Source organism: Neofelis nebulosa, chromosome 4 (assembly GCF_028018385.1).
Source record: "Neofelis nebulosa isolate mNeoNeb1 chromosome 4, mNeoNeb1.pri, whole genome shotgun sequence".
NCBI classification, from domain to species: Eukaryota; Metazoa; Chordata; class Mammalia; order Carnivora; family Felidae; genus Neofelis; species Neofelis nebulosa.
In genome coordinates, this window is record NC_080785.1 from 141,254,553 (window position 1) to 141,281,524 (window position 26,972).

The 26,972-nt window shown below is 41.8% G+C and overlaps 1 protein-coding gene across 4 annotated transcripts in view; it reads left to right on the forward strand.

Annotated features, from left to right (window-relative positions):
* The window catches only part of FHIT (fragile histidine triad diadenosine triphosphatase), a 1,415,554-nt gene that overhangs the window by 27,506 nt on the left and 1,361,076 nt on the right, over positions 1 to 26,972 (forward strand). For all 4 annotated transcript variants that reach the window (XM_058726336.1, XM_058726335.1, XM_058726337.1 and 1 more), the window contains exon 2: positions 5,990 to 6,038. The gene's annotated coding sequence lies outside the window, so the exon portion shown is untranslated. The remainder of the gene's footprint in view (positions 1 to 5,989; positions 6,039 to 26,972) is intronic.

A 26,972-nucleotide genomic window follows, 5' to 3' on the forward strand; every position in this document is an offset into this window, starting at 1 on the left:
TATCATTTGAAAGGATGTTGCAATAATTTGTCGGCAGTAACAGCTCACTGAACGTAGCCTAAGAAGGAAAACAAGGGCCGATTTTATTCAGTGTCTTCATTCTTGTGTCTGGTCTTCATTCCTGACTGAAAAGACTTCTTTCCCAGATATGTAGGTAATTGTTAAAGACTTAAAGGTCAATAACCAATCCCTTCCTGTGGCAGTCAGGTCAGGCGAGGGCTGCAGAATGCAAACAATGGGGGGAAATCCCTCAGTTCCTGGCCGTGTTAAGGTGCAGTTGAATGGTTCCCAGATCTAGGTTTCAATTGGGAGACGATGAATCGCAAAGAAGGTTTCTCTATTTGAGAACGATGCTTGTTTAAATGCTGACTGGTTTTTCAGGGGGCTGGGGGCTGGGTCATGGAGTGAGGGGCTTGGGGTTGGTGAAGACTTTCTAGGTGGCTGTCCTCTGAAAAACCACCAAGATAAATCGGTGTATTAACTGGCCCGTACTGCTCTGCTTCCGTTTTTATGTCTTTTAGGAGCAGCTGAAGCCCAAACCTATTTGGATTGATCGAAAGCTAGTCTGTCTTGCAAGAGGACATATGAGGGTCATATGAGGTCAGACAGAGTCTGTCTGCTCTAGAACAAAATGGGATGAGCTAGGCCTGAGGGGAGTAGGAAGTGGCGTACCGCATTGTAGCTGCAGGTAAACATGTCTTCATGGCCTAGAGAAGTTTAGGTCCTTGGATTTTTGGGTCAAGGCAAACGTGGGAAGGAAAGGACTGCTTTGGGTGGGTATTCCTGACTTTTGTCCAGAGATGTGTACTTTGGGCATTGAAACCAGAATTTCCTGATCCTGACCTGCTCCTGCTTTGGATACGTAGACCTATGTGGAAAATGCTCGGGTGCCAGAGGTGTACACGAAGACTGTAGAATCCACGTGTACTTGTCTACTCCACAAGTATTTACCGAAGGACGATTTGGTGCAGGTATAGAATCTGGGGCTCACAATGTACGGGCAGGTGAGGTTGCTTTGAACAATAAAGGTCCTGGGTCTTGAAGAGTTTAGATGCAAATCAAGGTGATAAAACATACACGCAGGAGAAAGTAATAAGTTGAGGCAATCCCATGCATGCCTGTCACAAGGCATTACATGACCAGGATGAGCCCAAAGTTCTTTTGGAAGACCAGTCTCACCACTTATCCCTTTTGACGTTCTGGGAACCTGTAGCACTGGTTACCCTCTCTTGCTCTTCTGCTTTTAGCCTCTTAGTCTCAACTGGATCTTCTCATCACCCTGACACTCAGGTTTTTCCCCGTTTATAAACTATACGAAGAAACTCTCATTGTCCTTTATCTACTTCCTGTTGGTATTTTCTCTCCTCTCCTTCACACCCAAACATGTCTACAATTTGTCCTTATTTGTCTTCATTTTAATTTCTACCTATTTCATAACTACCAACTGAATTCTGTCTCAACTAGTCCAAGTTTTCACTGGGCTCCTCAGTGACCTTCACGCTGGGCATTTTTAGTATTTTTATCACTTGGCCTTTCTGTGACACTTAATGGTTTCTGTTTTACTTCTCTGGCAACTATTCTCTCTCCTATATGGGCAGCAGCCTCCTCAACACAGGTGTTAACTGTTGAAAGTCCTCAAGGATTGGATCTTCCCTTCCTACTTGGTACCGTCTCCCTGGACAGCCGCATCCATACTTACATCACATTACTTCCTACGCCTGGATAACTCACCATTCCCAAAACTCCTCTCTGAGTCACAGAGACACGTATCCAACTCCCTACCTGGACATTTCTTTTAGATAGTTCTCAGGCACCTCAAATTCAATATATCCACAACCAAAGTGGTGATTTGGGCTTCAGATGAGAACCCTTGTGCGGTGGGATTCGTTCAGTGGTCTCGTCCAACCCCAGCTCTGCAAGGGAAACTGTCCTGAAGATTATAATATTCAAACACAGGTTTTTAAAATATGATTTCATAATTGACATCTAACTTTAATGTACCGTGATCAGAGAACTTTGATTGGTATCTGTTTTTTGATGTTTGCGAAGACTACCTTTGGGGCCTAACATGCGATCAGTGTGGCTTATGCGCCACGTGTACTTGCAAAGAATGCCGTGGCAGGTTACATTTTCCACAGGTGGTCACACCAACACATCTATCCAGTCCTGTGTGCTCTTCTCGCTGAGCACTGACCAATATTCCTCCTGCCAAGAGTTGGAGCCTTTGTTCTCTTTCCTTGGGTTTCCATGGGGGTTTGTGAGTGCCCTGTCACAAATGGTGTTAAATGTAAATGGTGTTCAAGTGACTTCCAAGCCTAGGCCATAAAGAATACAGCTTCTGCCTGACTCCCTCTCTGGGAACTCTTGCCCTTGGAACCCAGCCACCATGTTGGGGGACTCAAGGCACATGGCGAGGCCACATGTAGGTATTTCAGCTGACAGCCCCAGTGAAGGTCTCAGCTTTCTTTTGGTTCCTGTTTGCTTGGTGTATAGTTTTCTATACTTTTCCTTTCAGACTCTCTTTATGTTTTAGATGTGTTTCTTGTAAACATCATATAGCAAAGTTTAAAAATATCCATTTAAAAAATTTATTTTAACAGATGTACTTAGTCCATTTACTCTGATTAGTGACATATTTGAACTTATTTTAAATATTTCCTTTTGTATTTTCTACGCATTGTGCTTTCCTTTGCTTCCATTCCAGTCTTCTGTAGAGAATTGGCTGAGTTTTCTGTTCACTATATTGTTCCCTTAGTTGGTTTGGACATTTCTGTTCTTTTGATTACTCGTACATATTTTAAAATTGTGAAATAGAACATACATACAAAATAATTTTTGGAAGTGCATATTTACAGTTGTTTATAGTTATTGTACTATATTATAATTATTATGGAAAATAATAAACTGAACATAGAGATACCTCTCTCCTGGCCAAGAAATAGAGCATTATCATATTCCAGAATCTTCCCCAATGCTTCTTATTATATCTCCTCCCTTGCCCTCAAGCTAAATGTAGCCTGAATTCTGTGTAAATCACTCCTTTGCTTTTCTTTATGGTTTTTGGCACTTTTGTTATATTCTAAAACAAGATAGTATATATTTTTGTCATTTTGAACATGTTGTATATATGGAATAATATATTTAGTCTTCTATGACTTGCTTCTTTGTTTTATATCATATTTTTGAGAGACATAGATGTTGATGTGTGTAACTATTTCACTGATTTTTCCAAGCTGTATAATACCCTATTGTAAGACTGTAAAAATGTATGTATTCATTGTACTGTTGATAGATGTTTGGGTTGTTTTCAGGAGTTCTTGGCATTCTAGCAATGATGCTCTAAACATTCTTGTATGCATCTCTGTGAGCATATATGCAAGGGTGTCTTTGGTTATATACATAGAGAAAGAAATGCTGGTTATCCTTAACAAGTTGGTCGGTAACTTTAATGCATATCTTTAACAATTTATCAGTATCTGTTTCTTCCTTCTAAGCAATTCATTCCCCTCACTTATTCCATATAATTATAACCAACCATTCATTTCTCGTTATTTGCAAACCCTAAAAATTATTGTTGTTGGTTTTTTACAACCAAGGCTTAGTAATTATTATTCAATACCCATTATTTATTATTAAATTAGCTAGATTAACCATCATGCTTGCTAATTTCTTTGTTTACCATTGCTTTTTGATACTCATTCCTTCCATCTGGGCTCAATTCCTTTTTATTCAATTATATCTTTTAGTATTTCTTTCAGCAAAAGTACACTACTGTAAACAGAAAACAGTCTGTTTCCCCCCTGAAAAATGTCCTTATTTCTTTGTCATTCTTGCATGATAATTGGTTTAGCATGGCTATAGAATTTTTGTTGAACTTTTTTCCCCCTTAGTACTTTGAACATGTTATTCCGTTGCTGCCTTGCTTTCATTTTTGCTGATGACAAGTTGTTTTGCAAGGAGTCTGTTTTTTCTCTCTGATTGACTTTAAGACTTTCTATCTCTGGTGTTTTGTGGTTTCTTTCTGATGTATCTACCTGTGGATTTGCTTTTATTTATCTTGCTGAGGTCTTGGGGTGCTTTTTTTCAAGAGGATTCATGTCTCATTCTCAAATTTACATTCATTTTCTTTTCATATTTGTCTTCTCCCTTTCTTTTGAACTTGACTATTTGGATATATATGTATTTAAATTATCATCATATTTTGTTTAGCATTTCTCTGTGTTTAAAATGGAAAGGCAGTTGTCAGACCCCACATCTATTATATTTTGCAAAATGCAATATTATACTATTTTATCTAGTCTTCTCCAAATTATGTTTCCCCCAAATCTATTGCAATTCATGTAATACAGGGGGAAGGGGAAATTTCTGATGTTGTCTCATAGAGGGTCTTTATCTCCTGCATTAATATTCCAAGATTTACATCACAGCCCAAGTTTGGTCATGTTCTTTAGTGGTCATGCATCAGTGGTATTAGGTTGTTTGGTAAAGAGCTAATAATGCAGGTACTTAGGGCACTGAAGGAAAAGAGAAAGAACCATGGGAAAACCATGAATTACTTGGCCATTGCCAACTATTACACCTGTAGGGGATGTTGGGACCTAGCTGAGAATGACAGAGGCAATATTTCCATTATTTTTGACCACATGGAGTCATCATGTGAGTAATGATGTACTGATATAGAATCAGCCCGTGAAATGTTATTACTACAGTAGATCCCTGCTTATTGACTGAGGGTGCATTCTGACACCCCCAGTGGATGTCTGAGGCTCTGGATACCAAACCCTGTATATACTGTTTTTTTGGTATATAAGTTAGGCGTAGTAAGAGATGAGAAACAGTTCTGATCTCCCTCAGAATATCTCATTGTGCTGTACTCACCCTTCCTGTGATGACGTGAGATGATAAGAGGCTGGCGAGATTCAGTGAAGTGAGGTGAATGATGTAGGCACCATGAGTGGCCTTAGGCTACTTTGACCTTCTGATAATTTGTCAGTAGCAGGATCATCTACTTCCAGACCACTGTTGACTGGTGGTAACTGAAAACACAGAAAGTGAAACCTCCAATAAGGGTGGACTGCCATATTGTTTAACAACTAGAACGTGGGCGCCTAGGTGGCTCAGTTGGTTAAATGTCTGACTTTGGCCCAGGTCATGATCTTGTGGTTCCCAAGTTCGAGCCCCGCATTGGGTTCTCTGCTGTTAGCATCGAGCCTGCTTCAGATTCTCTGTTCCCCTCTTTCTGTGTCCCTTCCTTGCTTGTGCTGCCTCTCTCTCAAGAATAAAATAAACATTTAAGAAAAAAACAAAACAAAACCATAATGTACCATACCTCTTGTCATGTGGACCCGTGTGTGCTCAGTATGTGGCATGGTTTAGTCACAGGAAGTTTAATTTAACAAGTCAGATTTTTATTTGAAATGTCAAGCGGGGTTTCCTCCGTTTGAGGGGCTTTTCTCTACTGTGAGAAGGGGGACTGCGCCTGTCAGCTTGCATTTGTGTACTCATGGGAACAAGTGGCAAGGTCTAGATTGAAAAGGCCATGCACCTTGTGTATATGGAACAGGCTTCCCCACATAAAACTTGGCAGAGAAATGGAAGTCGAGTGTGCAAGAAAGATGACAATGAAAGAAGTAAGCAAATAAAATGCCTGGTCAGACTGTGTGTGCTGCATAACGTTTAATTCCATTTTCATCTCTGCACTTTATAAACCATTCCCATTCTGTTGAGGAGTTCACAACCCAAAACACTGTAGGTCTGGCCAGTTTTTGTGATTCAATTCTGGGTAGATGTGTGCACTGTTTTCGCTTGATGACGGTGTCTTTTATCGGCCTCTTTGTGAGGGAGGTACAAGGCATGGGTTTTATCAGTGGCTTCTTCGGCCAGCACCACATACCATGGCATATGGAGATTCTACTTGGAGACTCGGAGAGAAAATGTTTAGTGTTTTACTCGCAGATAACTCACTACTTTCGTTTTTATCTCTTTGTAGCTTTGAAGCTCAGCAAAGGAGGAAAATCCATTGAGAACAGTCTGTAAAGGTAAGTGTATTTATTACATGGCCTTGACAAACATTGCCTTTACAACATTGATTTTTCTTTTATTCAGAGATTTAAACACTTGGATTAAAGATATAGCTGACAGGACAACTTCCTTAACCACCTGCTTGTCCTCCCTCTTAGGCAAAAGTGCTGAGCAATAGTTAGCAGAGAGCAGGAGGAAATAAAATGATGTGCTGAGGGTAGCCAAATGCAATTGTATGCTTGCTGACTTTTGCTTTCTTCTCAGCAGTTAAGACATTCCACTGGAGCTAAGTTTACTAAGATTAATGCTAGATGGAAAAAGAATGCACTCGTACTGCTTCTAGTCGATGGTTAAATAAAACCAGCTGGCCAAATAAAGCATTTAAACTAAAATGCAGAGTGGCATTTGAATTGGGCTGGATGAAATTTATCACGCAAGTCAGTTGTGCAGTTGCGTGGAGGACCTAGTTTTGTAGGAAGGAGAAAGCCAGCCAGTTTGGTGTAGCTAATTTCATCCTGCCCAGTCTCTGTGAACCCTAAGTGAATTACCGGAAATGAACTTCCAAGTGGGAAGCAATGGGAAAAGTACCTAGCACCTTTCTGTGACACATTAAAATCGAGTTGGTTTTTTACATGGAAAAATGTAATTGTTTCCTCTTTGCTAGGTATATTTATACGCATACCACTACATGGCATTGTTCTTTGATTCATTGTTTAATTTCTGTTCTGCATGAAGTATTTTAATTTAAAGAATTCATTCTGGGGAATTATAGGGCTGCAGTTTCATCAAGAGTCTTTGGTGGCCAGGGTGAAATATGCCATAATTTTCCATTTGTTTTCATCATCAATTATGTTTTTGACAATTTTAGCTTTTTTTCCTGTCGTTTTTATTACAGCAATCATGACCGTGACCACTTTAGTTAAAGTTGAAAAGCCATTTTGATTTACCTTATATTTTAAGTTATTCCCAACTTTATGACAGATCTACTTCTGGGTCTGAGTTTTTAATGTTTATTTTGAGGGTGAAGAAGAATTTTACAGGCAAATTGGAGAAAACTTCTCTTGAATGATCAAAACGAGCTATAAAAACACGGTTTTGAGGATTTGCTTTGGGATGACTAAACTCCAGCCCATGACAGCTGGTTGGCCTGGACTTCTTCTGTAATGGCTTTCGGCCATATAACTCCGCCTATCTCTGGACCGTTGCACTACATCTTGATAGCTTCTTAGAAATAAATTCTCATCAATTTTTGGAATTGGTGATATTGTAGCAATCTTGAGAACCTTGCAATCTTTAGGTACAGTTATGGGGTTCACATTTCTCTTGGAGAGGGTTTTCACCCAGCACAGTCCATTTCCTCTGCTCTCAGCAAAAATCTGTTGTTAAATTGGTATTCTGGAGTCAGACATGGATTCAGTCCCGGTTTGGCCTTTATTAGCTATTGGACCATGGACGCGTCATTTACCCGCTCTGTGTCTCAGTTTCCTAGTTTGTGAAAAGGAGGTAATAATACTGATTTCCTCATAGGATGTTGCAGAGGGTAGATGGATTACTCTGTCCTGGCCCATGACAACTACTCAGTACATGTTAGTTGCAGCTGCTCTTCCTAATATTCCCATCATCGTCATTGTCATCAAATCAGCACCCTTCTGAATGTATTCATCAGACATTTTGACAAGTCTGTGGTTTATGGATGCTTCAGGATATTTCTGAAGAGCATGTCGTGCCTAGAGAAGGACCAATTCTGCCTTCTCTTTAGGAATCACACGAAAAGAGAGCTTTCAGGTTGTGTGAGACGTGAGACCTCTGGAAGTAAAATGTTGAGGGTTGAAGGTTTGTAGGCGTCAGGGTAAACACTTTCTTTGGCTGTGTGTAGACAATTACTAATTAATGTCCTCTTAAGAAATTAGTGATCTAACTGCTAGCTAGTTAGATTCTTAAGGAATTTTTGAAGGGAGTCTTGGTAAGTATAGAGGGACTTCTCTGTCCTTCCGCTTTCTTTCCCAGTATTTATGTGTTTCCCCTTCCTGACAGCATCTTTATTTCCTTTTAAGGTGATTTGATTAATGGAACTGTAACCAGGAGTCTACACTCAGCCTAGGGCTGGGGGTGTGATCACCAGCTTGGTTAGGTGGGTGCTCGTGTATAAGTTGAATCTTGAGCTGCGGCATTCTTCTCCTTTTTACAAGTTGGCATTCTGCTCTGAAAATATCTACTCCACTCTGGGACCACCTTAGCTCTTCCCGTTCCCCAGTCTCCACGTCTGTCTCGGTGACTGATGGTTGCTAAGCCTTAGTTTCCAGTCTGCCTTGGATTTGCTGAGTCCCTAGTTTCCTTCCAATAATCCTCAAATTAGCCAACTGGCTTCTACTGCTTTGCAACTACAGAAGCCTAAACTGGTAGAGTAGCTTACACATTAGGGAGCTAGATTTGGAATAAATGGAGGATGTCTGGAGGTTTACAATTAAAATACCCTTCATTACTTTCTTCCCTCATGGGCAAGTAACTGAACATTTTGCAGTAGGTCACAAAAGATGCAGAGTTCTCAATTAGTATTTCAAAAATGGGCTATTTTGCTGGACTTCCCACTACTCCTTTGTTTGGCACAAAGAAGTCACTTGTGGCTGCTTTTCTGAGCTCTCAAAGGATGTGTGTGTCCGCAGGGGTAGAGGTGGAAAGGGCAAGAGAAGCAGAGAGGTCTTCCCTCCAGTTTCTGGGGCCCTGGTCTCTCTGTGGCAGGTGGCTTGTAAAGGGACTGTGATTTCCTTCTGCCTACTCCAGCCTCCCAAAACAAAACTTGTGAGATATTCTGCTGCTTTTCCCTGAGTTTTTATTCCTCTGTTGAACACTTTTCTTGCCCTAACTGAACACCTTCTTTTCAATGATGTGTAAAATGTGATTGAAAACTCAATTATTTTCGTCTCTGGCATTGCTTGTGGTTTCTTGACAACGGAATGGGCAAGTGGGCTCCATTTCCCCTGGTGTCTTGTTTGTTGACTGCTTCTGTGTTCTGTGCAGTGCCTAGAACAAAGTTGGTTGATGATTTTTTTTTTTTCCACAGGAACATCAATTGTGCACTCCTTGCTGTGAATAAGTAGCTTGACAGCATTGTATGGGTGGAAAGAGCCCTAACTGAATCGTTAAGAGCTTGGGCTCTGCTCTTCATAACTTTATGATTCTGGGCAAAATACCTAACTTTTCTTAAGGTCTTAACCTCACCTGTAAAATCAGGGTAAGCCTTGCCCTGTCTACCGCATAGAGCTGTTTTGAGGGATGACATAAAGGCAACGTGTGTGAAAGTGCTTAGCCAGCTATCAAATGCTGCATGACATCAGTGTGTTAGGTGATGATGATGATGCCACTTATATTTATTAAACACATTGAAAAATCAAGGGCTTTTTACTTTTTATTTGTTATTATTTTTTTTTAGAAGGCTGAGTAGAAAAGGGACTTAAATGGTTGAGCACCTGACTTAGGCTCAGGTCATGATCTCAAGGTGTGTAAGTTTGAGCCCCAAGTTGAGCTCTGTGCCGACGGCTCAGAGCCTGGAGCCCGCTTTGGATTCTGTGTCTCCCTCTCTCTCTCTGCCCCTCCCCTGCTCGTGCTCTGTCTCTCTCTCTATCAAAAATAAATAAACTTCAAAAAAATAAAAAATAAAAACAGAACTCTGCCTACTGCTTGTGCTGGATATTCTCTGTGCCTCCAGCTTCTTGTTCCTCTGAAAGGCTCTGTGCCCCAGGGGGCTAACCTCTGTTGTCAGCATTGCCTGGGCTTCCTAGCTCTCCAGCTTTTTGTTGCATTAGCCCATGGAAGGCACTGGGTGGAAATCCGAGAATTCAAGGTTAGAATGTTATTCCCTACCTTCCTTGGCACACTTTGGTTGGTAGTGACTATAACCCTCTAAGGAGGGCCACAGTTCCTGCCAAGGGCCCTTCTTCTGTGGCTAGAGCTCCCGCTGCTCTCTGGGAACTGCTCCTTCTCCTTGCCCCTTTAAGTCTGGGGGAGCAACAGTTTTGTTTTTGCTAACTGCACGGTACTGGACTGTCCCTTCTGGCTTCCCTTACCCTTTCCCACACCCTTTATTCCATTCACCTCAAACACCCCAGGTGAAGCTGCTGCCTCTTTCCTGATGTGACCTTGATGGCACAGAGGAACTTCTTTCTTTATATTTACATGTCTTTCTGCCATCCTCAGTTCAATTCAGCAAATGCCTTTTAAGAACTTCCAGTGCGCCAGGGACATAGTAGGTGGTGACGGCACACTTTCAAGAACTAGATATTTTGGTGGTGTGTTTGGAGGGATTATATCCATCAGTTTCTAAAAAGCAGGTATGGGTCGACTGAAAAACCTTATGTTAACCCTAGTATGTGAAGCTATGTAATATTATACATGTTATGAATTATCTTTGAAAATTCATTTTTATTTTTGTCAAAGCAGCTTATGTACATGGTTTGAATAAAACAGCACTAAAAAGCAAATATCGAAAAATGCAACACCTACCTCTTCCTGCGTTTCTCCCACCCTTCCAACGCCCACCCCGCAGTGGGCAACTTTCAGCTCTGGTACTTCCTGTGTTTATCTCTGTTTCCAAATAATGTGCTTATACTGTGTTTTCCTGCTGTATCAGTGTCAGCAATAGCTCTTTGACACTCCCCACCCTCACTGCTTCTGGTCCCCGTAGCCTCTTAACATAATTCTTTCACAATTTTTGTTTAAATCAGTATGTAATACTTATCACATTGGTCTGGTTAGCACTGTTTTCTTTAACATGTAACTTTTGGTCTTCCTTGGAATTAAGATAAGCTTTCAAAATTTGCTTACTTTCCTAGGCATCTTCCTTATGAGTTGTGGCTAGTAACGGCATTTCCATTTTATAGTTGCATAAATTGAGGCTTAAGGTTGAAGTATTTTGCTCAGTCAGATAGCTCATAAGTGTCAGAATTGGGATTAGACTACAGCCAGTCTGTCTACAAAGCCTGCATTCTTTATTTATTTTGTAATGTTTTTATTTATTTTTGAGAGAGAGAAAGAGAGAGAGAGAGAGATAGAGAGAGAGACAGAGTACAAGCCTGGGAGGGGCAGAGAGAGAGAGGGAGACACAGAATCTGAAGCAGGCTCCAGCCTCTGAGCTGTCAGCACAGAGCCCGACGCGGGGCTTGAACCCGTGAACTGTGAGATCATGACCTGAGCCAAAGTCAGACCCTCACCAACTGAAACACCAGACGCCCCTACACAGCCTGTATTCTTAATCATGACATGATTTGCAAGCACTGTCACTTCAGTTGTTATCCTAATGGCCATGTTAAAATAAAACAAAATGAAGACTTGAGGTCTCTCTTCAGATTCAAAATCAGTAGATCTGAAATGGGGACCAGGAACCTGTCGTTTAAAAAGCTCCACAGATGATCCCATTGACAAGCAGGGTTTGAGAACTTTTCTTCTTAATGTCCTATCATTACTGTCATCACCATCCTCCCCATCATGACCACCAGCAACATCACCACCACCTCCATCATCGGCCACGAATGACCGTCTTGTGCTCTCAGTGGCTAAGTAGAAATCCTGCTGTTGGTTAAAGCAGCTGCTTTCTTACCTCCTAGGTGAGATGGTACTGGTAGGTGATTCAGGTAATGATTTATCAGGCCATTTTTAAGTTTGGCCAGTGCTTTGGGAGGAACTATGCCCCATAGAAGTGGACAGGTGTATTTTTTTCACCTCAGTTGGTAGTTACTTTATCTGGATTAAAAAATTAAAAAAAGGCAATGAGAACATTGTCTCTGTACTTAACCCTGACCTTAAACGGACTCATTTTTTTTTTCCCTGAGTCCCCTAAAATGACTTCTGGAGGAAATAGAAAGCTCAAGGAAAAGAAAAACTTTGATGTCTTTGTTCTATTTGCTTTCCACGCCCCCCCCCCCTCCCCCCCCAGCTTGTGGCATTTCTTGTTTATCAGGCAGGAGAGAAGCAGTAAAATTTGGCCTGGGGTTTTCTCATCCCTAGGTGTGAAATTATTTCAGAACTATAATAATAATACTTTGCATTTCTATAGTCCTTTTATTTGAAGATCTAAAAGTATTCTGTTGGTGTTAATAGAGCTTCCCAGCACCCTCTGAAGTAGGTAAGTATTATTAGAGAAGATTTCCTCCAAGAACATTTTCACTTCATATCCCATGTGTGACTTGAAAATGCTTTTGTATTATTTGGGAATCTGAACCATTTAAAGTGCCATGCATATAGGACACTTGGTTTCTTTATATGCAGTCTTCACTAATTCACAGCACATTGAGGTAAATATAGTCCATTTCCCATGAAGGGGTGTGGCATTATTTAGAGAGAATTAAAATAAAAGCATTCTCTTGTTTCCTTTTATTTGAATGCTTTTGAAAATATTCAGTGATGTCCACCAGCTATGGAACTGTCTATCTTACAATTAATTTTCCCTTTCTAAGGTAGCAGGACTTGCAGGAATATACTGAATAACTCGTGGGGATTGTCGGCAATGTGGTGTCTTTTGGGAGCTCATGACATGTCAAGCCAATTAAAAATACAAACCGACTTTGCATTCTGATTTAAAGGTTTAATTCTGAAAACTTGTTTTGAATGTTGCATGCCTGAATTTTAATCATGCATACATACATACCTCATTACATTTTTCCCCCTCAAAATGTTGGGAAGTTCTATCTTGGTGGTGTTTGGGGTGTCTGCTCACTTAGTGTCATTGATGCAGAAGTGTTACATGTCTGCCATAGCACATGTCGGGGAGCAAGAATGTCCCGTTCTATTCAAGGACCTTCTGGCAAGACTAAGAATCACATTGACATGAGACAGATTAACAAGAATGAAACAAATTTAATTTTATCCATATGGAGAATCCACATAGACATGGAGATTCCAAAAACAGTCAGGCAAAATGAGGTATATGTATCATTCTGACTTGAGAAGGGCGTGGGGGTCTGGGACTCAAAAGGGAAGGAATATAATTCACAGGAAGATGAAAAAGAGTAAATATGGGGTAAACAAATGTTTGGTGGGCCACTCGGAAACAATGGGACACAGAAAGGACTTTGATGAAATAGGACTGACTTTGTTCCTGTCTACTAGGAAAAGAGCTTGTCGCAAATCCTCCTGGTTTCAATTGCCTTTTTTAAAAAAATGTTTATTTATTTATTTTGAGAGATAGATAGAACAAGAGCTGGGGAGGGGCAGAGAGAGACAGGGAGAGAATCCCAAGCAAGCTCTGCACTGCCAGCTCACAGACCGACTTGGTCCTGATCTTCCGAACTGCGAGATCACGACCTGACCTGAAATCAGGAGCCAGCCAGGCACCCCTCGATTGGTTTTTAACTGAAAACACTCAGACTTGCCCATCTTGGGCCTGCCTTCCCTTGGCTCCTGCAAACAGAACATTCAAGAAAAGACCTTCTGTTTCTTAGTCCGTGCTGGCTATTCTAGGAGGTTCCTCTTACAAGCAATGTTGGGTGGCCCTGCTGTGCTCTCCAAAGGAGGTTGGGCTCTTTTGGATTTCATGGACCCAGTATTCATTTTCCCAGCATCTCCTCACCATCCCCACCAAAAGTCCTGTTGCCTCCCTAGAGATCTACCTGGGAACAGAGTGCCAGCCTCTACTACTTCAAGGAACTGGAAAACCTCCAGCTTCTCCCCAGTAGTAGGAAGGTCCAGTCCCACCCAAACAAGGTTAAAGGAAACAACTGTTTTAAACGACATGATACAAACTTGTTTTTATCGTTGTATTTTTCTGCCAGTGTCTAGCATGTACCCCTCCATGAATTTAGGCTGTTGAAAAAAAAATCCTTAGTGGGGGCCAGATTTGGTTGAGAGATTGCCCTCTAGTACTTTCTGCTTTGGGACAAAGGGACTGGAAGCTCTGTTGAAGTTCTTGAGATCAGAAAGGGAACTATACTGAAAGCATAACGAAAACTACGAGTTGGTATGCTTAAAATATGCTGCCCCCCCACTGAGACGAGGTGATGCTTCAGCATTTGTGGTGTTCTTTATGACTCTTATGATGGAGAGAGCATCAGATGATCGCATGGTTAATTCTTTTCCTGGCCTTTCAATTATCTACCTCTTTGGGAGAAATTCACTTAAGACCCATCATTTGAAGATTTGGAGGAATGTGGGCAAGACTATGTATCTCTGCACCATTTTCTCCTGAGTCTTTTGCTCCAAGGAGGTCATATAAATTTGTTGCTAATTATATGAAGATAGATTTATCAGTCAAGATGCTTTTGGCTACAAATAATCAGAAAGTCAACTCAAAATGGTTTAAACGATAAAAGAATTAAGAAAAAAAAAAGCTTCCCACCCTCTCCATATCTACCTAGGGAGCCCCATGCATGTCATGATTGATAGGAAGGCATTATAAAACCTGAGCTCTGAATGTCTGGAATCCAGCCTCAATCTACTTTTCCCTGGTGCCAAGCAACTGGGGTCCCACCAGGGTGCCTTTGATGGTTGTCACTGTGCTGTAGGGAGAGGATTTCAGCACTAAGCTGTTGACAGATTGTTAAGCATTGTCACTTCTTTTGTGAATTTCTCTACCAACTTGCATTTGAACACAAAATAAAAGCCATCGGAATAAGGAAAATGAATTATCTCAAGGAACAAGATATCCCAACAGAGCAACTCCAGGCTCTGTTAATTCAGTGGCTCAACAATGTTATTAAAGTCTTCATTTCTTGCCTTTTTCTTCTGCCATCTTCACGGTTTTGACTTGGTCCTCAGACCAAGGTGCCTTAATGGTTCTAAGATGGCTGCTTCATTCTGGGGAGTCATCTCTACTAATGGTAGCATCCCTTGGCATAAGAAACTATTCTTTGTATCCTGTTTTAAAAACAAGGGACCTTCCCTGTAACCCCTCTAGCAGGCTTCTCCTTAGGTGACATTTGGCTGATTGCAGCCACATACTCCTTTCTAAATCATACACAGGCACATGGGATGGGATTACCTTGAGTGGGTTAGATTGGTGCTTTCCAATCTAAATTTGTTCTTGTCATGGTACACCTAGAAAATGATAATGTTTGGTCAGCACATTAAGTAAACAGAAGAGGCTGCTCATATTTGAAATTTTTTTAACGTTTATTTATTATTGAGAGACAGACAGAGACAGAGCATCAGCAGGGGAGGGGCAGAGAGAGGAGGAGACACAGAATTTGAAGCAGGCTCCAGGCTCTGAGCTGTCAGCACGGAGTCGGACACGGGGCTCAAACCCACCAACTGTAAGATCATGACCTGAGCCGAAGTCGGATGCCCAACCGACTGAGCCACCCAGGCGCCCGAGGCTGCTCATATTTGGACGTGGCTTGTGTATGGGTATGTGCATGCGTGTGCCTGTGTTGGGGGTGTGAGTGGGGTCTGTCTGGCTGTCTTGACCCTGTTCTGCCTGGCTGCCTTAGGGGCTAAAGAGATGATATCTGAGCAGCTATAACCCATCCCGTTCTTAAACTAATCAGGATTTACCCCTGAGCTGGGTTAATCCTCACTTTCTCTGGGCATATGGCTTTGTGGAGGGAGGATACTCCAGTAAAATTTAAGTTGTACTTTTTTTTTAAAGCTTATTTATTTATTTTGAGAGAGAGAAAGGGAAGGCAAGCATAGAAGGGGCAGAGAGAGGGAGAGAGAATCCCAATCGGGCTCTGCACTGTCAATGCAGAGCCGGATGTGGGCCTTGAATCCACAAACCGTGAGATCTTGATCTGAGCCAAAGTCAGACACTTAGCTGACTGAGCCACCCAGGCATCCCTCAGTTTTACTTTTAAGGCAGAAGAGGGGATGGCTGTTGGATAAGCCCTCAGCAGTGTCTGCTGCATAGGTGTTTCTTGTCTTTATATATACCTAATATCCTTCTTTGAGTCAATAGTTCCTTATGGAGAAAGGACCAAGTTTTGCAATTTTAAGTACTCAGTGATTATTTGTATATTGCATGAATGGGTATGTACTAACGTACTTGACTAACTGATGCTTTCATTACCGCTGACCTCCTAGAATGTGCCAGAAATGTGCTGTAGGAGGTGCAAGAAATGTGGGCCCCCGCTGATGATTTTACACCAAGGGAGGGAGACCGGTCATAACTACTAAACAACACATATATAATTAAAAGTTAAGTCCTCTTGCAACAGGAGGCAAAACAGAGCAGGCCTCTTCATACTTGCTGGTCTGGGAGGGCTTGAGTTTATGACATTTTAGCTGAGGTCTGCAAGAAGGACCAGAGGGGGAATCCGCCATGCAGGGTGTCATAGCCTTGGCCCTTCTAACTACCGCTCAGTTCAGAATCATTTGTTTTTAAGAAACGAACCAAACAAAAACAACCCAAGACGGAGCATTTGCTCTAAGACCACCAGCTAGTTCACCGATTTGAGGGCAGGTTGGACTGAGAGCCTTCTGAGACACTGGCCCAGGAAGTGGTTGACCCTCTCGAGCAGGACAGGTACACGGATAAGCCACACTGTCTCTCATTGTCTCCGTCCTGAAGCACAGTGACCGACTCGGGCTGCACGTGCTCTCCCACTGCTTCTCCCTGCACACCGGCTGCTGTGCTGCATGTATCCTGGGCCACCTTGACTGTCCCTGCAGCCCCCTCTGTCCCACTTAAGGGGTGGATAGAGACTGACAGCAATTACTCCAGTTCCCCTTTCCTGGGGGGCAATGTCTGAATCGCTTGATCTAGGTCAGGTGCCCACACTTGCTGGAGTCCGCTGTGGTCTGGGCACAGGGTCCACCTGGCCGGCTGCCTACTTAATTCTACTTAATCCCTCTCAGTAGGATTGGGAGAGAGTCTCTGACAAGGAGCACTGTAGGCCAGGTGGACAGATTAATGCCCTTGTTAAATGCTGTTTTCCAGGTTCTCCAACCTTAGTAACACTGGGAGGGTCCCGATGATGTAAATAATTTAGCTATTACCTGAGTTACTTAGCCCAGTACTGATGCCTACTGCAGGGCACAGGATACAGCAGGTGCTTAAGAAGTAGTTAGTGATGATAATAGTAGCCAAGTGGACTGTGAGCTATGTGGTAGTTCTTTCTTAACAGTGCAGGTCAATTATATTATTTTAATGGAAATGCTTCTTTGTTTTGCAGACAGAAACACTCTTTCGTAGATGTCAGTCTATCTTTAAGCCACTTTACAATTACTTTATTTGTAGTACAAAAATACTACATTCGCATTTTAGTTTATTTGGGAAATGGATTAGCAAAGAGAAGAAAATAGAAATAACTCAAGATCCTACTGCCCAGGGATGACCACCTATGGCCTTTTGGGGTATGTGTTAACAGTTTTCTAAGTAGACATGTTTAAAAGAAATGGGACGCATTTCCACTTAAAAATGATTACGTATTGCTTTTTAAACTTGCATTGGGAACACTAAAATTTCTTCTATCGCACCCTCATTCAGAGCGGCACCGTATTCCGTATTGTGGATGTAGCACACAGAAGGGGACACACAGATGGGGAAGTCACATCTGTCACTGAGTGGGGTCCTTCGGCTGGCATGGATTGGAATGCTGACCCCGAGGCTGTATGGCAGTGCAGATACCGCAGGGCGATCCTTGACGGTGGTCAGAAATTAAGTTTGCACGATAATGATCACACTTGTCCCCGGGGCCACCACTTTCCTGAGGATAATTTGCATGAAGCTATTTTTTTGTTTTGCAAGGAGGAAGTCTCAGCTGGAGCATCCCTGTAAGGAAAATAATCAGCATCCCCCTCAGGGTTCCTGGAAGCTTTTTTGCCGCTCAGGTCAGGGTGGCCCCTGCAGACTGCACTTGCAATAAAGCAAATGCAAGCATGCCAAATTGCTTTGCTCCAGCTTAACCCTACTCCAGAATGAATCCATAAATGCTACAAAAGGAAAGCTTATGAACATATGCTACACAGAACTCAGAAAGCGTCCTGCCTGCTTAATCCTCTTCCTACTTCAGGGGGAAGAAAAAAGTCTGTTTATACTTGAACTGAGAATTGAGGGATCACAAAAATGAAGATTGGATGCCTTGCTAGAAATCACTAGTTGTGTTTTCTCATTTCCCTTAGAGCCATGGGTTGATTTTTCAATACAGCTGTGTCAGTGGGGAAATGTGCCGCTCTTTCTAGAGTTCTTAGATTCACTCCCAATTATGTGGCTGTGTCTAAATGCCTTTTGAGGAAATGCAAGTTCACCCTGTTGAAACACAGAGTGTTCATTATGGTGCGTTCTGAGGACTGGAGGCCATCTCTTCGTGTCACTGTCTCCCCCCCCCCCCCCCCCCATGACTCCCCACTTAGATTATTACAGATGGCGAAGGGCGCTTTTCCACTTGGCTTTCTTGGAGCGATTCTTCCATGGAGAGTTGCATGGCATCAAGCTGGATGTGCACTAGCTCAGAGGTTCAGGCGTGCGCCCTGGCACCTAGCATGCATGTTCGTCCTTCTGGTTCAAGATGATTCCCCTGTAAAACAGTTCATCTTTTTCTTTGCTGACGTATCGGCTTGCAGACACCTACGGACGCTTTCTGATAAGCTTTCGGATCCTGAAGCAACTCAGGTTTTTTGAGCCCTTGCTGTGGGCCTCCCCACACTGCTGGAGGACCCAAGTAGGTCTGCTTCAGTCCCTTTCCATCTCAGGGAAGCGGATGCTGTGTTTCTGCCTGTGTCTTATCTAATGCATGTCTGTGTCTTCCGGCTCTCTTGGGACAGAGGTCTACAGGGCCATTTGGTTTGACACCAAAGGCACTATCTGTGTAGAGCCAGTCATAATGGATAACTGTAAACATGACTAGATGCCTGCCCAAAGGGGGCGTTAACCAAAGGTGTGTGAATCTGCTCGGAGGGGCAACAGCTGAGATGTCAGAGTAGTTCACCATCTCCTGGGTAGAGGCACTGGGAGATTGTTTTCTGTCTGGAAAATATGACAGGCATCAGATCCTGAACGTTCCCTCCTGTGGCTGCAGGTGTGCATCCTTCTGATTTAGAAATGAGGGACGCTCACTGGGCATTACCAGTGCAGGAGATTCAGAGTGAGAAAGAAGTGAAAAATGTAGGGGGCTTCAAAATGGGAATGAATTGTGGTCATCATCGACCCAGGATGCACTTGGGAGGATGCACTTATGAAGAACCGTTTGTACATGATGCTGTGCCTCTTGATGGCACTGGGACTTGCTAATTTGCTCCATTTTCTTTGTGAACGTTAAAAACTCTGATTCTAGTGTTAAATAACAAAAATTCAACTGAGTATATTTTAGAAAATCTAATCGGCTGTATTAAACAATTCATGAATCATGAATCAGGCAGCATCCCAACTAAGCGAGTGGTGGAGGGGAAGTCCAAAGAGCTACAGGAAAAGAAACGTTTTTAAAGGTAGAGAGGGAGTGGAAAAAAGGAAATTATTTGCAAAGAATTCATTGTTTTCGGCAAGATCTCCCTCCTAAGGGGAGTAGAAGAAGTCTCTCAGTAAACTTTCTGGTGCTGGCCACTAAATCCCCAGGTTGACTGGCTAAAGGTTATATTCTTTGGGGGTTGAAACTGCAGTTAGGTTAGGTATTAAGTCTCAGTTTACTGACTTGGGACCTTAGCCTAACTGACACCATTTGGGGCCTGTGGTTTTCTTTTTAACACTGGCAAACCAAGGAACCATCGGGATGGCGAAAGCATGTGGGTGTTACACTGTAACAACACAGAACCATTATGCAATTGATATTTATCATGGTACTGTGATCTTATTAAAAAAATGCAGCCAGCATCTTTAGCTTATGATCAACTCTAGGCAATATGGTAGTCACTTTTCTTTAATTCTCTCATTTAATCTTTATCACAACTCATGGGACAGATATTTTTCTTCAGAATTTAACAGATGAGGGAACCGAAGTTCAGAGAAGTTAAGTAACTTGACCAAGATTGCACAGCTTGTAAGATGGAGTCATTTGAAAAGATAGAATGTGGTATATCTTTGTACAGCTAGGGCAAGGGAAGGGGAACTTGTCATTTCTCTGATAAGGCATACTGATGGGGTTTTTGCTGTGTCCCTTGATAATTCTGGACAGAGTTGGGATAATTTGGAGGTGTACCTTAGGCATGCAGGTGCAAAGCTGATTTATTTTTATTCATTCATTCATTCATTCATTCTTTCATTTATGGTTGATGCATTCAAATTCACTCGTGTTTTGTATAAATTAGGTACCTGTTCTGCTGAGAGTTAGGTGTTAAGAGTAGTGGAAAGATGATCAGAGAACTGAGAATCTGATTGGAGAGAAGGTAGCCAGGGAGAGCTTGAACATACGGCCCATTGTGGCAAATATGGCAAGAAGCAGCAGAATTCAGGAGCTTGCTCCAGGAGTTATTGGGGTGACCTCTGGGTAATGTGTCTCCTCCTATTGGGAACCCCTGTTAGTATTCCAGAAATTCAGTCTCAGCACAGGGATTGACATTTGTTCTGCACTGTCAGTCACAATGAAGAGACCTATTAACAGCATGCGATTTCTTTGTGATGGGTAATTTGTGAGCTCAGACGTGTAAAGGAGACAGTGCATAGAAGTGGAGAAAGGCCTACAACACAGTAGACTTTCTCTATGACACATATACGGGAACAGCCCCAGATGGAAATAATTGTGAAGTAGGCAACAGCCTGCTCTTTCGTACCCCGATTTCTCATAGCTTGTGACACACACTCCACACTGCACCTACAGCCCCAAGCACGTGGCCTTTGCACAGGCTTCTTCAGGTTCTCAGTCCCCTTCCTACCTCTGTTTGGTGGTGGAGGTGGGGGGTGGGGTGGGGGGTGGTGGGTGTTGAGAATCCTGATATCACTCATTTTGTACTCTTTACTGTGAAATTAAACCAATAGTTTATTACAGTGTTTCACATGATACAGGAGATGATTTTACATAGTACATGAGTGAACACTTTTTGGATTAGTCACATTAATTTTTTTTAATGTTTATTTATTTTTGAGAGAGAGACAGAACATGAGCAGGGGAGGGGCAGAGAGGGGGGGGGGACACAGAATCTGAAGCAGGCTCCAGGCTGTGGGCTGTTAGCTCAGAGCCCGATGCGGGGCTCGAACCCCTGAACTGCAGGATCATAACCTGAGCCGAAGTCGGATGCTTAACTGACTGAGCCACCCAGGCGCCCCAGTCACATTAATTTTTTTAAAGTTTCTCCATTTGTGGCAAGTGATATTGGCTGTATACGCACGATAGTGAATATGTACAGTGGCAATATGGAATTGTCTTTCTGAAAACTTAGTTTAGCAAAATTGAGTAGATTAAAAGAAAAATATTATATTAATGCTAGAACATGGGCTCACACACAGATAGGAGAATCGGGAAAGGAGAATGTGAGTTCCTGAAGTTTTAGAACAATTTACCTGGGTGTATTTGCATTTCAGACTTTTATCTTTAGAATTCTGTGTTTTGTCTCACAGGACGAGAATTTGATTGATCCGGGTAGAGGGAGCACCTCGGAGCTCTTGCTTCCTAGGTAGCCACCTACTTCACCCTGCAGGGTTATGATTTACTTGTGTTACAGATGACTGATGTCACACCAGGTTTTTCTTTTAGTTAATGGTTACACTGTAGAGGAAGTGATTCTTCCTTCATGGTGTCCAGTTTGCTGCAACTATGAGGCTTGTGGCCGGGGCGTTTTTCATGGAAAGCTCATGTGAACGTGCACGGTTGCTGGTTACAGTGTGTACAGTAGATGTAGTGTCTAAAGCAGCCAGATGAAGAGTAGCAACCACATAACCACACAGTTGCATCACAGAAATGCAATAGAATAAATAGAGTATTCATTTCATGTACCGAAAACAGCACCTGAATCTACTCCTGAGCCATTTTGAACAAGGGGCAGGAAGAATTGTCACAACAAAGAGAGGTGTTTCTCTGAAATAGTAATCAGGCTGGGACAGAGAACAAGTTACTGCAGTATTCAGTGGGCCCAAGATATCAGAATCTAGGAGCTTGCTAGTATTAGACCACATGACAGGGTTTTTGGTCTTTGAGAGGGTCTGTCTCCAGACAGAGCCAAAAGTGGGAGCCCAGGGGACTAAGAGCAGCCTGTGCTGGTGGAATGAAATGAAACTTGCCGATAACGTGCACATCACAGGCCAGGTGACATCTTGGGCTTCTTTCTACCTTGTGATTGGGTGATTTTTTCCCTGCCCCACAATGTATTTCATTGGTTGGGTGCATCTTGGAAGTGCTAAAAGGAACACTTATTCCTGAAGGTCTGTTTTCACATCATTTTCTTTTTTTTTTTTAATGTTTTATTTTTGAGAGAGAGCAAGAGTGCGCGTGCACACAAGTGGGGGAGAGGCAGAGAGAGAGACAGAGAGACAGACAGAGAGAGAGAGAGAGAGAGAGAGAGAGAGAGAAAGAGAGAGAATTGTCAGCAACAAGCCCAGTGTGAGGCTTGAACTCACCAACCGGGAGATCATGACCTGAGCTGAAGTCCTATGCTCAACCCACTGAGCTACCCAGGTGTGCCAACATCATTTTCTAAATGCATCGGAGAGGCTATTGCTACACAAAGTTATTATTTATGCTTTTTGTAGAGACAGACATTGGTGTTTCTATAGTATGTATCTATTTGCTGGTTAGAGACTCCTACTTGTTACTGAGCAAGAGACAGGATTTACTATTATTGCTATTCTCGGTCATTACTTGGTTGGGTTTTTCATCTGGTTTTGGGGCCCAACTCCTCTTTCTGTTGACAAAGAATAATTAATTACTTTCAGAATTTAGGCTCCTGTGTCACCAATAGATAATTTGTAAATTTAAGAATATCATTTTAACTTAATAATGGTCACTTTTCACGGCGCCTGGTTTGGCTCAGGTTATGGTCTCATGGCTCTTGGGTTCAAGCCCCGCCTCGAGCTCTGTGCTGACAGCTCAGAGCCTGGAGGCTGCTTCAGAATCTGTGTCTCTGTCTGCCCCTCCCTCACTCGTGCTCTGTCTGTCTGTATCTCTCTCTCTCAAAAATAAATACATTTAAATACATTAAAAAAAAAAAGTAAATAATAACCGTCACTTTTCTTATATTAGATATGAGCAAGGGAAAATAATCCAAATTATCGAAAAAATGGCAGAAATAAACTTACTTGAAATGCATATATCTTGCAAAAATATTATATTGAAATATTAAATATATCAAAAATAATATAAAGAAACTCAGACCTAAAATGGTAACTTAATAACTATCGCCAACTTGGCATCAAGATTGGTGAAAGGAATCATTCACTAATCAGTTCCATTGCCTTCTGTAACTCTGCTATGGACTGGGCATACAGCTGTGACCATCATTGATAATGTCCCTGCCCTATAGTTCCGGTGATCTAGCTTTGAGTAAAAACAGGGCAAATGAAACCATTAATACATTGCATGGTACTTTTTGTGTACAAATCAACTGTTATTTCTTGAAATAGTATGAGTTTTATCCCGACAGGTATATAAACTGAACCCTGGTATTTTAGTCATGGTAGGTAAGCAAACCATACGTCAGATCTGTGGTCCCTAAATGCTGGAATCTGATTGGCTAAGAGAAATTGAAGGACTTCCATTTTCTACATATTTCATGTTTATGGAAACAAAGAACAAAGCTGGATTTAACCTACTCTTTGATGTATTGACTGTTAAGAGGGGGAAAATCTATTTAACATGTTATCTTTGACTTCCAGTAAAGTGAAATGACCCTAATCAGTACTGGTGTTTCGAAAAATGTGTCCAGTGTTTACCTCTTAAATGCATTGTTAATGAGCTGTCACGTGAAAGTTCGTTGTAGCTTTGCCTTAAATCTGCTCGCTGAGGCCTCACAGGCCTAAATCCCAGCAAACATTTTCTGGAAATTGTAGGGCACCATCATGATTAACTGTAACCCTCCCTACACTTTCATTACAGGAATTAATATAGTGAATTGCCAAATGAATTGTTTGACGCTGTGAGGGAAAGGAATGCTAAGAGGTTCTCATGAGAGGATCAGCAGCTCTGTAGTTTGCAAAATCAAAGTTCTGTGTGTTTTCAGACTGCCCACCTTCTTGCCCACAGTATATTTTCGTCTTGGTCTAGCTGGCAAATTGCTGAAGGAAGAGAATGATTGTCATATGTCAATCATTTTTACGGAGGTATAACAGACATGGTTTGTGTAGTTGAGAATCCGCAGTATACACATTGATGAACTTTCACAAAGTTTATGCCTGAGGAACTGGCATCTAGAATTAAATATAGAACGTGACACCCTCATGCCATCTACCCTGCTCCCAGCCCAGGCCACCAGGGTCTTGACTCTAACATCACAAGTTGGTTTTGCCATGGTTTTGAATTTTATATAAATGGTATAATACAGAACAAGCTCCTTTGTGTGTGGCGTCTTTTGCTCAACATGATGTTTGTAAATCTGGAATGATTTTGTTGTGTTTAACTTTAAGAAATAACATAGGCTTGTGAGTGTCAATTAAAATCATAGGATGGGACAATCCTTGGGAAACTTTGCAGTGTCTTGCAACGATAATGCTGGGTTGGTTGACTGGGCATTCAAGTAGTATGGTGTATTTTAATGTGTTCTGGAAAAAAATCAGTCTCATTTAGTTACTAGTGACTAGTTCAGCCACACAATTTGCATGTGCAAATTTGACAGTGATTTACATGGGATAACTCATTTAGATCTTAATAGATAAAACTGTAAAATTTTTGGATATTAGGGTTCCAAAGGTCATCTTACGAATGTACTCCCTGAGGTTTATTCTTGTACAGGTTAGCGGATAACTTCTTATAATTGACTAATTAAAGTATTTTTAAACCCAAGGCTATATCTTAATATTTCTGTCCTTTTGTATTTAATTGCATGTCTGTGTGAAGAATCTATAACATTTTCTCTTAAAATGTCCTACAATACATAGGGTATGTCTCACAGGTCAGACTGCCTGCTGGATGACCCTCTTCTGGGAGGCCAAATATGTAGTAATTTTCTTGAAAAGAACATCTCCCACCCCAACACCCTACCCCACCCCAATCAAAATAAAAAATTAAACGCTCTCTCCTCAACAGTGCACTGCAGTGCCTAAGAACATAGAGTTGGTGTCTTTGGGTGTGGAAGTGGATTTCTTAGTCTTGATTAACTTGCCTTTCCTCTTCTGAAAATAACAACTACACCTCTCTCTTGTTCACTGGGAGCGGTCCAAGAGCACAGAGAAGTGAACACGGTGCCTGGCACCACCTAAATGCTCACTGCCAATTAGTATTGTAAGCATTCCCTTCTGTATTTTTCTTTTAATGCATCATATTTTAATATTCAAATCAGGCAGGTGATCCTCAGAATAATTCTTTCCTAAACGTTATATATCTATATCTATACCTCAGGTATATAAATACCTGTATATATCTGTATAAATATCTATATATATATAGATATAGATATATCTATATATCTATATTATATATATATCTAGATCTCTGTATATCTATCTATCTATCTATCTATCTATCTATCTATCTATCTATCTACTATATAAATATCTCCCTACATCATCCCCTTAAGTGGAAGAGATCCATTTAAACACCATCCAGATTAACAGGATGCATCCCTCATAGCTTTTTAAAACTTTTTGTACGGAACAAAAAACCCCAGGAAGCAGTGGTATTTTTAATGCTGGAACAAAGGCAGCATCATTTTTCAGTGTCTCTCTGATGACAATCTGGTTATTAGGCTGTCAGAGTTCTCTGACAGAATGCAGTGTTGGACTACCTAATTACATTGCTTCAGAGTCCAGTGGGGCTGCTGATCTGTTTCCTAATAATTTTTGGTTAGGGTTGTTTTGTTAAAGGCAAACTTATCAGTCATGTGAGAAATGTTTGCTCTTCATGTTCAGTAGCGTAAACATAAAAAAAAATCCACTTAGTCCTGATGTTGTGGGGAACAGTAATAATACAGTCCTTCTTCTTAGACTCCAGATGTCCCATCCATTTGAAAATTTTAGGTTGTTGGGGAAGAAATGTCAAAGAGCCAAAAAGTTCTGTAGTTTTTTGTTTTTTGTTTTCCCTTTGTATTTTGGTGTTGGGAAATACAGCAATGAACATCAGCTGTCTTAAAGATGTACATTTAAAATTACTTTTCACTATTCTCTGGCCTTTATTTTTTATTTTTAAAGACCCAGAATTTCCTCATAGATTGAATACTTGAGCAGTGGAGAATAAAAGCTAGGGATGTACTCTGACATGCCAGATACAGCTTCTGTATCAGGGCAGTTTCGGGTTTTGTGAGGGCGGAAGCTTACCTTATTTGCTGGGTGGTCTTCTAAGAAAAAGAGAAAAAGAGGCACCTGGGTGGCTTAGTCCGTTCAGCCTCTGACTCTTGATTTTGGCTCAGGTCATGATCTCACAGTTGTGAGATTGAGCCTCAAGCTGGACTCTGTGCTGACAGAGTGGAGCCTGCTTGGGATCCTCTCTCCCCTTCTCTCTCTCTCTCAAAATAAATACATAAATTAAAAATAAAGATAAAGAATAAAAGAATTATTAATGCACAATTGGATACAAAAGTGAGGCACCTGGGTGGCTCAGTCAATTAATCATCTTGACTCTTGGTCCTGGCTCAGGTCATAATCTCACGTTTGTGGGTTCAAGCCTCACGTCGGGCCCTGTACTGACAGTGGGGATCCTGCTTGGGATTTTTTTTCTCTCTCTCTCTCTGTCTCTGTCTCTGTCTCTCCCTCTACCCCCCCCCCCCCCCCCCCGCTGGTGCTCTCTCTCTCTCAAATAAATAAAAATAACTTAAAAAAAATAGATACAAAGGTAAGTTTTCATTTCATTGTTTCAGTTCAGTGACTTAGTTCCCTTTCTTTCACGATCTCTCTCCCAGAAAAGCTTGACAGAAATGTCTCTTGGTGCCTCCTCCCACTTAGACCACCGACCCCCAGCAACTCCCAACACCCCAGGGGCTCATGCAGCAGGAGCTCTGGAGATTAAGCTGCATTCGCC